We start from the raw sequence: 12585 nt of genomic DNA, 5'->3' as shown, positions 1-12585 counted from the left end.
ATTCTAGGATCCTCGACTACAGTGGTCCTCAGCTCAGGCTGAATACATGGAAAACCCAATAAAGGCATGGTTCTGTGAGCACGCTTTCTCGCAGCTTGTTTCCTTCATTCCACGCTTCCAGTATTCTACAATCATGCCTTCTCCAACACCTTCCTTATTTCTTCATTTCCAGCTGTCACTTTACTCTTCACTCCATTACACAAAATTCTAACTATTCAATTTTTCACTACTTATGCTAAGAGCGCCGCCCAGTTGATGGCAATACCAACACCAGAATGTCTCCAGTACATGGGCATTTTGAACAACCAATAGAGAGATGTCAAGGTTCCATGGATTGTGGCAAGCTTAAACGAGCTCTAACTTGGAACATCGATGTCTGAAATCCACCAAGTGAAAAATGCATATCTAGATTTAATTCAAAGAATGAGCTTAAAAAGTGGCATTTTTATTCTGATTCCGAGTATGGAGATCTGTCTACCGCATCTCCAAAAATCAAATGTGTTGGAAATGCATCAAGTGGTACTATCAGAATATTTTCTTAGAACCTTTCCTCTGATGTTTTTGAGGGTTCAAGGTAAAATATTAGACGAAGTGTATTCTGTGGAATGCGTTCTAATAAGTTTGATTGTGAGAATCTGAAATTTATTTTTATATTTTATACTCCCGAAAATTAATTTTTTTATATCTTTTGTATTCTAATCTAATTGCCTTGAATTTTTGGTTAATTTAATGGTTGAATCATGAGTTTATTCCTATTGTCTCATTCAATTTATTGCATGTTGGTTTTCTTGAGGTGATCTACCAATTAGTTCTGTGACAGCCCCACCTTCCCCTAAAGCGTACCAAAAGAGTTAGCGAACTGTCTGTCCAACTCTTGCCAGGACTAACGAGGCAGTTAAAAATAATTTAAAAAGCTCCGGAAGATAAAAATGCGCTCAAACGATTCAAAAGTCGTGAAACGAAAAATGAAAAACGGAGCCGCACATGAATAGTGCTAGCCACGTCACAATCCGGCCAGAATCTGGCCGGATTTCCTACCGGATTCTTGGCCGGATTGGGGCCAGAGAGCACTGGCTGGATTTCCAAAATTTCCAAGGCAATCCTGCCAGCAATCTGGCAGGATTCGCCTATGCCCTTTCCCGCCAAATTTTTTCCCTTTTGCCGTTTGAAATCCGAGCCTGTTTGATGTCCAACCAAACACCAACAAATCATATAAACATTGAAATGAGACATTTACAAGTCAACATAACATACCAACATTATCAAACACGTTTATACAAGTAAGGTTTCAAATTTACAACTCAAAAGAGAGGAGGGATCAAAATACACTTAGGTTTTCTTTTCAACCATTGAAGAGCTATTCAAAACAATAATTAAACTAGCTCGACTCAGCTTCCAAATTCACAGTCTCCCAAAAGTTACTCATATCCCTGTAAGGAAAACAAAGATAATAGGGTGAGCTTTCGCCTAATGAGGTACCATCACCCAAGCACGAAGTTCATGTAAGCACAAAGCTACTCAAACTAAATTCATTCAATAAATGAACCAGTTAACACTACATTTCAATAAAAATTGGTAAAAGGATACGGACGGCTCTCAAGAGCCCTTTCCTTACTTGCCATACTTGATCTCACCTCATTGACTCTCCGTCAATGTACAAAGAGTAACCAACCATAGACCCTACTTTCTCCAATTCCTTCCACCTCACATACCCCTACCGGGCTCGAACTCCAAACAGTTCAGATATGATAATACTCGAGTATACCGGAATCAAGAGTCTCATACTCAATGACTCCACATAAACAGTCCCCAAGGCTTGCCAATTTCCTTGACCAAACCCTTACTGGCTCGATTCAATTGATCACCAATGAGGTTGAGCTCAGTGTTAACAGTAAAGGTCATTGGATACTCGTTCAACCGACACCAGTTCAAGTATGTTCAAGTAAAATCCAATTGATATAGTAAACAGTCACATAAGCCATAGGGCGCGAGAGTGATAAAGTACACCCTCGTCTCAATCAATCTCAACAATATACACAAGCATTCAAGTCATAGATTTCAAGTATAACAAAGCCATGAAGTAACAATCATGTGAGTAGTACACTCACCACTCAAACAGAGAGAGTTATCACAAATTTCTGTCCAACGAGCGCCTTGTGTCACCGGCACGCCCTAAAACATTTAATAAAACACAATGAGACTCGCTTACGAGTCATAAATCCAAACCACACATCACTAATGTAAAACTGTAAGAACTTGAAAGTAATCTAAGGTATACTTGGTGCTAAGGGTTTAGACAACGCTAAGGTCACTAATGAACCACTAAAACAACCCAATTCCAAGAAAGCATATGACCCTACAATTTGGACAGCATTTCCCTTAAAATTTCAAATTCCCAACCTACGATCACTCACTTATGTTTGCCAAACGCAACCACAATTACCAATACAAGTCATAGGCCATTCAATACAACTTATTAGGGTCCCAACACCCTTTAAACAAAGCCAATTCAAGAGTCCCCCAATAACCCTAGAAAAGCCCCAATTCAAAACTCTAAATCTGAAATTTTCCGTACAAAACGGAAATTTTCCACAAATAACTACAATTAACACACCAAAGCTTCATTCTAAACCATACTAGACCATCATCCATGGCCAACCAATACTAATCATATAAAAACAGAAAAATCATGCATAAAAATAAAAATTTAACAATCTCTACCAAAATTCATGAAATCTTACACAAAATCACATCCTTAACTCACACAAGTCACTAATTGAACATTATCAAGAACAAAAGAAAGATTCCTTAACCACTTACCTTGCAAACTCAAGAAAAGAGACAACTTAGCACCTCCTCTTTCCAACCCACTCCACCAACTACTTCAATACTACTTAGCAAAGGGTTTTTATGGAGAAATTTGAAGTTTAAACTGTTGAATTGCAAGATTGAGCAAGATTAGTTAAGAAACTTGAAGATTTTTCTTTCTTTTCCTTCTTGAGAGAGTCGGCCAAGAGAGAGATGTATGATGATGAATTTTGGCCAATTTTTTGATTATTTAGTAAAGTTGGTAAATGGTCAAAGTCCAACCTTTAATCACAAGGTGACACTTGTCACCTTTTGGTTCAAAGCTATACTTTTGTCTCTCCCACACCAATCCATTTGGGTAACCTCTAATTATCTCTAAACACATAGTAAATTAATCATGGTATACAAAACTTAACCTAATTGACCGAATTTTATCGAACTTTCCGCACTAGCGGGTCCCACACCCGATATACACTCCTAATATCTCATGAACTAACTTATATTAAAAAAATGATTTAAAACCCATATTTACTCATAAAATTATTCAGAAAATTTTCCTAATAAAGAAAATATAGAATTAGAGTGCAATTAAATAAAATAAAGCTTAGAAAATAAGAAAATTACGGGTTCTCACAAGTTCAACTAGCGAGGTATGTGCAATAAATTTCATGAACTAGAGGGAGTTTTGTACAAAAGAGTTATTGTGCTATAAGGTGTTAAGAGTTAATGGGATGAGAGATTGATATTAAGGTGAATTAGTGACAAAGGGATAGACTTAATTTGTAATTATGTCATTTGTCAATCATCCCTCCAAACTTGATCAAGACTTTGACCAAGATCAAAGTTCTGAAACCAACGCTTTCGTGTTTTCTCCATTTCAGCCGAGAGAGAGAGAGAGAAAGAGAGAGGCTTTAGACCAACCACAAATTTTGACCAAACACAACTTGACCAAGACTTGCAAGACCAAGTCAATTTCACTTTCTTCTCTTCTTGTTAGAGCCGAGAGAGAGAGAGAGAAATTAGCAAAAGTTTCCTCTTGTTTTTCACCACTTCAGCTGAGAGAGACAAGAGAGTTGAGAGCAAGAAAACTCCAACCTCTTCTTCCTATCATCAGTCGAGAATCAAGGCTGATTCAGCTATACAAATTCCACAAAATCCCCCTATTTCTTCAAGCCTAAACCGTGAGTGAGAGAAAGCCAAGAAAGCTGCATTGGGAGGGGGAGAAAAGAGAGGAAAGCTGGTGCATTTCACCTTGAGGAACCGAAGGAGAAGCAAGTGAGTTGTCTGCATTTTTTTTAGCTTTGATTTGTGATAGAGCTCCAAACGACGCGAGTCGAGTCGAGCTTTAGACTAATAGAGCCGAGCTTCAACTAAATTTTACCAAGCTCGAACTCGAGCTCGAGCTCGACGAGCCGGCAATTTAAAGCTCAAGCTCGAAAAAAAATAAAATATATTTATTTTATTTTTTAAAAAATAAAATAAAATAATATTTTTTTCTTAATAAATAATCAAATATTAAGGATATATATGTAATTTGACTATTAAAATAAGAAAATAAAAAATATATATATACTTAAAATAAAATATATATATTTAAAATAAAAAAAAATAAAAAATATTATATATATATATATATATATATACTCGAGCTCGCGAGTCGGCTTACAAGCTAACGAGTTTAATATTTTGAACTCGAGTTCGAGCTCGATTTCGACTCAAGCCAGCTCGAGCTCGACTAGAGCCGTTCGCGAGCAGCTCGCGAGCGGCTCGATTCGTTTGCAGCCCTAATTTATGAGGAAAAAGGGAAGTAACAATTGCTATAAAACCCCTCATTTTTCTATTAATCTTGAGTACTCTAGTTGTATGTTAAATTTAAACCAAAAGGTAGGAGTTTAGTGGAAGAAAAATGTACTTTTCTAAGCTATAGGTTGCTGGAATTTTAATTTAGCGACATGTGCTAATAGGTTTGATTTGCAGCTTTGTATTTGGAACTTTGATGGGTTTCCTTGCTAAGAACTCAGGTCATATGTTTCATCTTATGTTAAAAATCATGTATGGTGTATTTTCCATTGAAATGAGTGAGAAATTAGTGGCTTGGATGAAAGAAATTTTGAAGGAACCTAGTTGGAAAAAAAAATCTGTGGGCTGACCGATTGCATAAAGCTAGATATATCAGTTGTACTTTGAATTTGGAGTGAAGTTTTGCTAAGATTTCATGTTTTATATCATGACAACTATGTATATAGAAGTGGGTATATTTATATGGTTGAATCATAGTTGTATGTGCATTGATTTGGCTGAAAATTTGTCTAAGAAAGCTTGAACTTCGGGTGACAGTTACCTCTTGGCAGCTTTAGCAAAATGATCATAACTTAGTGCGAAAAAATTGAAATAGAGTGCCGTCAATTGCGTTTGAAACTAGACTCAGAGGGTTTTCTAACGATATAAAATTTGAGTTGTGGTTTGATTAGGGTACATTTAGTTGGTATATTTGCTTAAATTTTCCCTTTATTTATACCAAATGTCGCCTTACTCGATGAATTCTACGCATAATTGGTATTTTGTGTTAATTTCAGAAATGGGAACGGAAAGTGCTTAAGTTAAGAGTTCCTAGTGAGTTGCACATGGGTCAGAAAATCGGGAAAGAGTTTAGGTAATTTCCTAATCCAAGTCAAACTCCAAAACTATTGACTCTGATGGAGGTTTCCTATCTTTTGGGTAGTCCACGTCAGTCTCAAGCAATTTGGGAAAGCTTGAGGAAATTGATTTGTAATAGGAAACCATCCATTCGATTAGTTAACTTATCCCTAGAAAATAGGGATTGGGCAGAGGATTTTAGAGAGGGCTTTTTTGGCATGGCCATATAAAAAAAAACTTAGTCTTTTATTAAGGTTGTATTATTCTATTTTCTCGCTAGCTTTTCTTTTGACATTTTGGGGAGGACAATGGTTGGAGGCTTTGAAGGGATTCTTTTTCGCATGGTTTGTTCTCCATTAATGGAGAACTAATATCATATTTCTAGTCAAGGGACAACTAAAGATTTAGTTCAACGATAACTATGAGATCTAAACTATTTTAATTGCTTCTTTCATTCATTGGTATTTGTATGTTTTCTACTTTTCGTGGCTATGATTATTGTGTATGATTGAATAATTACGTAATATTTAATTATTCATGTAATCCACTTGTTAATTGGGTGGTTGAATCTGTAATTATTTGGTTACTCTAATCCCGGTAGCAACTGATATTATTGGGTTTGTGGCAGGGGAACGTACAATCTAATTTAAATAAACCCTCGTAGCGTGCTTATTAATTAGAACAGGGTTTCTCTAATTTCTAATGCAATTAGAAAATTAAATCATATGGTTATACCTAGAATTATTTCTAAATTAGAGAAATAGTCAATGGTCGTACCTTGATTATCGAAATAGTACAGAGGAACTGATTGTCAGATCGTATTGGCAATTAAAAATCTATTTATTAATGAATGTTAGAATTATATTTGAATCAATGATCAATTGTCTGAACCATTTCTAAAGTGTACCTTCGGTTAGAACTTTTACCATTACTTATTTCTCGCATTTTTATTGTTTGGATATATTACTTTCTTTTAGTTCTATTTCCAAAATCCTCATAAATTTTCTTAGCTTAAAAAGGAGCGAATTTTTCCCATTCCTGAGGATACGACCCTACTTGCCCTATATACAAATTAAAGATTTCTTGTGAATAAATTCTGGTATATCGGATTTAGCAAACTCTTCGAAACTAGGGTGAATCTAGTAACCCATTGCACATCCAGAGTCCCTACTCCAGTACTAGAATTGACATGAAACTACTTTTGTTAGCAACTAGGATTATTATTATTATATTTTTGGTATTTTTTCTAATTTATGTCTCGTTCTTCCCGCATAGGTGAATTAATATACGATTCTGAAGTTGAGAAGATAGCACGTAGGCAAAGACAAGAGACCAAGAAAAGCAAAGAGGGACAGTCATCTACTGCAAGCGACTCAGAACAAGAAGAATATATGATGGCAAATAACAGGACACTAAGAGAGTTGGCTACTCCTGATTTAACTCAGCAACCACTTTGCATTGCCTTGCCTAAACTGAATGAAAGTACCTCTTTTGAGTTGAAATCTGGATTAATTCACCTCTTACGTTCTTTTCATGGTATTTCAGGTGAAAAACCCCATAAATATCTACAGGAATTTGAAGTAGTGTGCTCAAGTATAAAACCTCCCAGGATGACTGAAGAACAAATTAAACTGAGAGCATTTCCTTTCTCTCTCAAGGGCTCGGCCAAGAATTGGTTGTACTACTTGCCGGTAGGTAATATTATCACCTGGGTGCAACTGAAGAAGAAATTTTTGGAGAAATACTTTCCTGCCTCCCGAGTTGCTTGATTGAGAAAAGAGATATGTGGCATTAAACAGCAGCCAGGGAAGACCTTATACGAGTACTGGGAGCGGTTCAACAAAGTGTGCACCAGATGTCCCCCAGCATCAGATAAGTGACCAGTTGTTAATTCAATATTTTTACGAGAGTCTTACTTTATCTGATAGGAACATCATTAACGCCGCAAGTGGTGAAGCACTAGTGAATAAAACCCTTGGAGAGGCATGGGAGTTGATTGAGGAAATGACGTAGAACTCACAACAATTTGGCCTTAGAGATAATGTCCCCACTTGTCGAGTGAACGAGGTGGAAAGTTCGTCTATTAAACAGCAATTATCGAAGCTAACTTCATTTGTCCGACAATTGGCTGTAGGAAATATACAACAAGTTAAGATTTGTGGGATTTGTACCAACATGGGACATGCTACTAATATGTGCCCAATGCTCCAAGAAGAGAACCCTGAACAAGTTAACATGGCTGACAATGTGCCCACGCCAAAGAGGCAATATGATCCATACTCCAACACCTACAACCTGGATTGGAGAGATCATCCGAACTTTAGCAACGGAGGGAATCGCCAGCAAAATTTTGGCCAGAATAGGCTGCCAGCCAGGGTTCCAACCTCAATATCAGCTGAAGGCCCATCCCTTCTCCTCTAATGGAGGAAACTCCTTGGAAGATCTAGTCAAGAGTTTGGCTGAAAGTACCACCCAATTCCAGCAAAGTACTACTCAATTCCAACAGGAAACAAGGTCTGGTATGAAAAATCTGAAAAATTAAGTAAGCCACATAGCAACCGCAATCAACTGTCTAGAGTCTCAAGTTTTTGGGAAGTTGCCATCTCAGCCTGAAGCAAACCCAAAGAACGTGAGTGCCATGACCTTGAGAAGCGGTAAACAAGTTGAAGGGCCCCAACCAGTAGTCCCTAAAGATAAAAGTGAGGAGCAAATAGAAAAGGAGATTGAGAAAAAAGGAGGGGAAAATTCGATTCCCAAGGTAATTTCTGACTCTCTGGTGAATCATAAGCCTAAAACTCAATCTTTTTCTAGCAAGTTGGAGAAGCCAAGGAAACCAGAGAAGGAGAAAGAGATTCTCGAGACGTTCAGAAAAGTGAAGATAAACATTCCCCTGTTGGACGCAATCAAACAAGTACCAAGATATGCAAGATTTTTGAAGGATTTGTACACCAATAAGAGAAGACTAGGGGGTGATGAGAGAGTGGTGATGGGAGAAAATGTATCAACTATACTCCAAAAGAAATTCCCACCCAAGTGTGGGGATCAAGGTATGTTCATCATCCCATGTAAGATAGGAAATACTATAATTAAGAAAGCAATGCTAGATTTGGGAGCATCTATAAATGTAATACCTAAAACTATTTATGCTTCCTTAAATCTTGGGCCATTAAAGGAAACTAGCACCATAATTCAATTAGCGAACTGTACTTATGCTTATCCGGATGGGCTAGTTGAAGATGTATTAGTGCAGGTAAATGAACTAATATTTTCACCTGATTTCTATGACCTAGATATGGAATGAAAAGCCTTTGAATCCATCGCCTATCCTGTTAGGTAGACCCTTCTTGAGTACTGCTGGGACTACAATTAATGTAAATAAGGGTACTTTGTCAATAGAGTTTGATGGGGAGATTGTGCATTTTAATATTTTTTATGCCATGAAGTACCTTGAAAAGTCTAACTCGATATTTGCTTTGAATGTCATTACCCCACTTGTGCTGGGTGTTTTCGAGTTTGATGGTAAGGATGAACTGGAGATAGCTTTGACTAAGCATCTTGAGTTGGGAGCAACTCTTAATGTAGAACTGAGTGATGAACCATGACATATGGTTGAAGCATTAGACTCACTTCCATCTATTTCTCCAAAGTATGAGCTTGCTTCCCTTTTTATACCAAAAACTCATCAAAAGTTGTTGCCTTCTTTTGTACAGGCACCAAAGTTAGAGTTCAAACCTCTCCCGAGCCATTTGAAGTATGTGTTCTTAGGAGACAAGGAAACGCTACCAGTCATTATCTCTACACACTTGTCACCTAGTCAAGAGGACAAACTGATTCGACTTCTTCGAAATCATAAGGAGGCGATTGAATGAACCATTGCAGACATCAAAGGAATCAGCTCCTCCTTATGCATGCACCGTATTAGGATAGAAGAGGATGCAAAATCAGTGAGACAAACTCAGCAAAGATTAAATCCATTGATAATGGAAGTGGTTAAAAAGGAGATCCTTAAACTCCTAGATGTAGGCATTATTTTTACTATCTCAGATAGTCCCTGGGTAAGACCCGTTCAACTAGTTCCGAAGAAGGCAGAGGTGACAGTAGAGGAAAATCAAGAGGGCGAAATGGTCCCAATTAGGAAGCCTACAGGATGGCGCCAATGTATTGATTATCGGAAGTTGAATTTTGTAACAAAAAAGGACCACTTTGCCCTTCCCTTTATTGACCAAATGCTTGAAAGATTGGCTGGTCGAATTTATTATTGTCTTTTGAATAGTTTTTCAGGTTATTTCCAAATTGTGATAGCACCGGAGAATCGGGAAAAGACCACTTTCACCTGTCCATTTGGTACTTATACTTACCGAAGGATACCTTTTGGGTTTTGTAATGCCCCAACAACCTTCCAAAGATGTATGGTAAGCATTTTCTTTAAATATGTAGAAAAGGTTATTGAGATGTTCATGGATGGCTTTAGTATCTACGGTGATAGCTTTGATGAATGCCTTGATAATTTAAATTTGATTTTGAAAAGGGGCATAGAAACTAACTTAGTACTCAATTAGAAAAAGTGTCACTTCATGGTAGAGTACGGTATAGTTTTAGAGCATACGATGTCAGCTAAGGGTATAGAGGTAGATAAAGCAAAGATAGATCTTATTTCTGCTTTATCTTACCCCGTGAATGTACTAGAAGTGCGTTCCTTTTTGGGTCATTCAGAATTTTATCGGAGATTTATTAAAGACTTTTCAAAATTTGGAGCACCGTTGTTCAAAATATTACAGAAAGAAGTGATCTTTGACTTCAACGATGAGCGCAAAATGGTGTTCGACAAATTGAAGGAGCTCCTAACATCACCACCCGTCATTCAAATCCCAGATTGGAACCTCCCATTCGAGGTAATGAGCCACGCAAGTGACTATGTAGTGAGGGCTGTACTGGGACAAAGGGTTGGCAAAGCAGCACATGCTATCTACTATGTATCAAAAGCTTTGAATCGATCTCAGTTTAATTACTCTACCACTAAAAAAGAATTATTGGCTGTTGTTTTTACCATAGAAAAGTTTAGGTCTTATTTTCTGGGCGCGAAAGTAATAGTTTTTTCTGATCATGCGGCATACTTGTTGACCAAGAAGGATGCAAAACAAAGTTAATTAGATGGATTATGCTCTTCCAAGAATTTGACTTGGAGATTCGAGATAAGAAGGGGTGGAGAATCTAGTTGCTGATTACTTGAGCCGTTTGCTCACGGCTAAGGAGTATCCCCCACTGAGGGAGACTTTTCCCGAAGAACAATTACTTTCTGTTAATTCTTCTATTCCTTGATTTGCTGATATTGTGAACTTCTTAGTGACCAATCAAGTACCTGCAGGTTGGCCAAAGGCTAAGAGGGACAAATTGAAAAGTGACGCTAAGTATTACATTTAGGATGATCCTTACCTTTAGAGGCAATGCTCGGATCAAGTGTTAAGACGGCATGAAAGTGCAAATACATTTCATTCTATACTCACTTTTTGTTATACTTTTGCATGTGGAGGACACTTTGGACCTAAGAAAATAGCTTGTAAAGTGTTAGAAAGTGACTTCTACTAGCCTACCATTTTTCAAGGTGCATATTTATTCCGTAAGTCTTGTGATAGATGCCAAAGGGTAGGCAATATTACGTGTAAAGACCAAATGCCTTAAATTCCTATGCTTTTTGTTGAAATTTTTGATGTTTGTAGTATAGATTTTATGGGTTCTTTTCCCTCATCCTATGGTTTCTTATGTATCTTGCTTGCAGTTGACTATGTGTCCAAATAGGTGGGGACCAAAGTCACCCAAACTAATGATTCTAAAGTGGTTGCAAAGTTTATTAGGTCTAGTATCTTTGTTCGCTTTGGAATGCCAAGTGCTATGGTGAGTGACAGGAGAACACACATTTGCAACAAAACAATTGCTATTTTATTCCAAAAATATGGTGTGCTTCACAAGGTATCCATGCCTTACCACCCGCAGACGAATGGTCAAGTTGAAGTGTCAAATAGAGAGATTAAGTTGATTTTGGAGAAGATGGTTCATCCGGACAGGAAGGATTGGAGATCAAAACTTGAAGATGCACTATGGGCGTATCGAACCGTGTACAAGACATCAATTGGGACGTCACCCTATAGATTAGTATTTGGGAAGACATGCCACGTCCCAATGAAATTTGAGCATAGGGCATTCTAGGTGATTAAACAGTAAAATATGGATCCCAAGGAAGCCGGAGTGCATAGAAAGCTTCAATTGCAGGAGTTGGAAGAATTGAGAAATGAAACTTATGAGAATGCACTCATTTATAAGGCGAAAAGTAAATTTTTTCATGATCAACAAGTTTCGAGAAAAGCGTTTGTGGTTGGGTAAAAAGTTCTTCTTTATCACTCGAGACTTAAATTTTTCCCAGTTAAATTGCTTTCTCGGTGGATTGGTCCGTTTGTAGGCACTAATATTTTTCACTTTGGTACAGTGAAAATCTAGAGTTTGAAAACGGAAAAAAAGTTTGTGATGAATGACCATCGTTTCAAACCTTATTATGAAGGATATTCGTTGAGAAAGCCGAGTTCATACAACTCGAGGATCCAATTTATTCTGCTTAAGAGTTTTGACCAAATCTAGCCAAAGATGTTAAAGAAAGGCGCTTTTTGGGAGACAACCCAAGGCCCTTTGTTTTAGTTTTCTTATGTTTCTGGAGTATTTGTTAAGTATCAGTTGCATTTTGTGATTTGTTGCTTTTGTACCAGGAAGCTGGCAGTTGGGTGTGCCCGTATCTAGTGGTCACATCGAAGAAAGGAATTTTAATTTGACGGATAGAAAACTATCCAATAATTAGACGTGCTCACGCCTGGTGGTCACGCCAAACGAAGGTGATTCTCGTCTGCGAGCAGAAAACTCTCCATTAGTTAGGTGTGCCTATACCCTGCGGTCACGTTTAAGGTACTTAATTTCCTAGAGTTAGTCAGAAAACTCGAGGGCAGTTAGGCATGCCCACATCTAACACAGTGGTTCTAAAATAAAAACAAAAAAAGAAGGGGGTAAAAGGATGAAATTGCCCTTTCTTACTTCCTATATCAAAAAAAAAGGTGCCCTTCTCTCTTTTCTTTTTCTTCTTTTTCTTTTTTTTCTCCT

The 12585-nt window shown here is 37.5% G+C and overlaps 1 pseudogene; it reads left to right on the top strand.

Moving 5' to 3' along the window:
• The first annotated feature begins 316 nt into the window (after positions 1-316).
• LOC113708064 (probable complex I intermediate-associated protein 30) overlaps positions 317-12585 on the top strand; it is a 28460-nt pseudogene continuing 16191 nt past the window's right edge.

Source organism: Coffea arabica, chromosome 9c (genome assembly GCF_036785885.1).
Source record: "Coffea arabica cultivar ET-39 chromosome 9c, Coffea Arabica ET-39 HiFi, whole genome shotgun sequence".
NCBI classification, from domain to species: Eukaryota; Viridiplantae; Streptophyta; class Magnoliopsida; order Gentianales; family Rubiaceae; genus Coffea; species Coffea arabica.
This window is presented reverse-complemented; position numbering and strand designations above follow the sequence as displayed.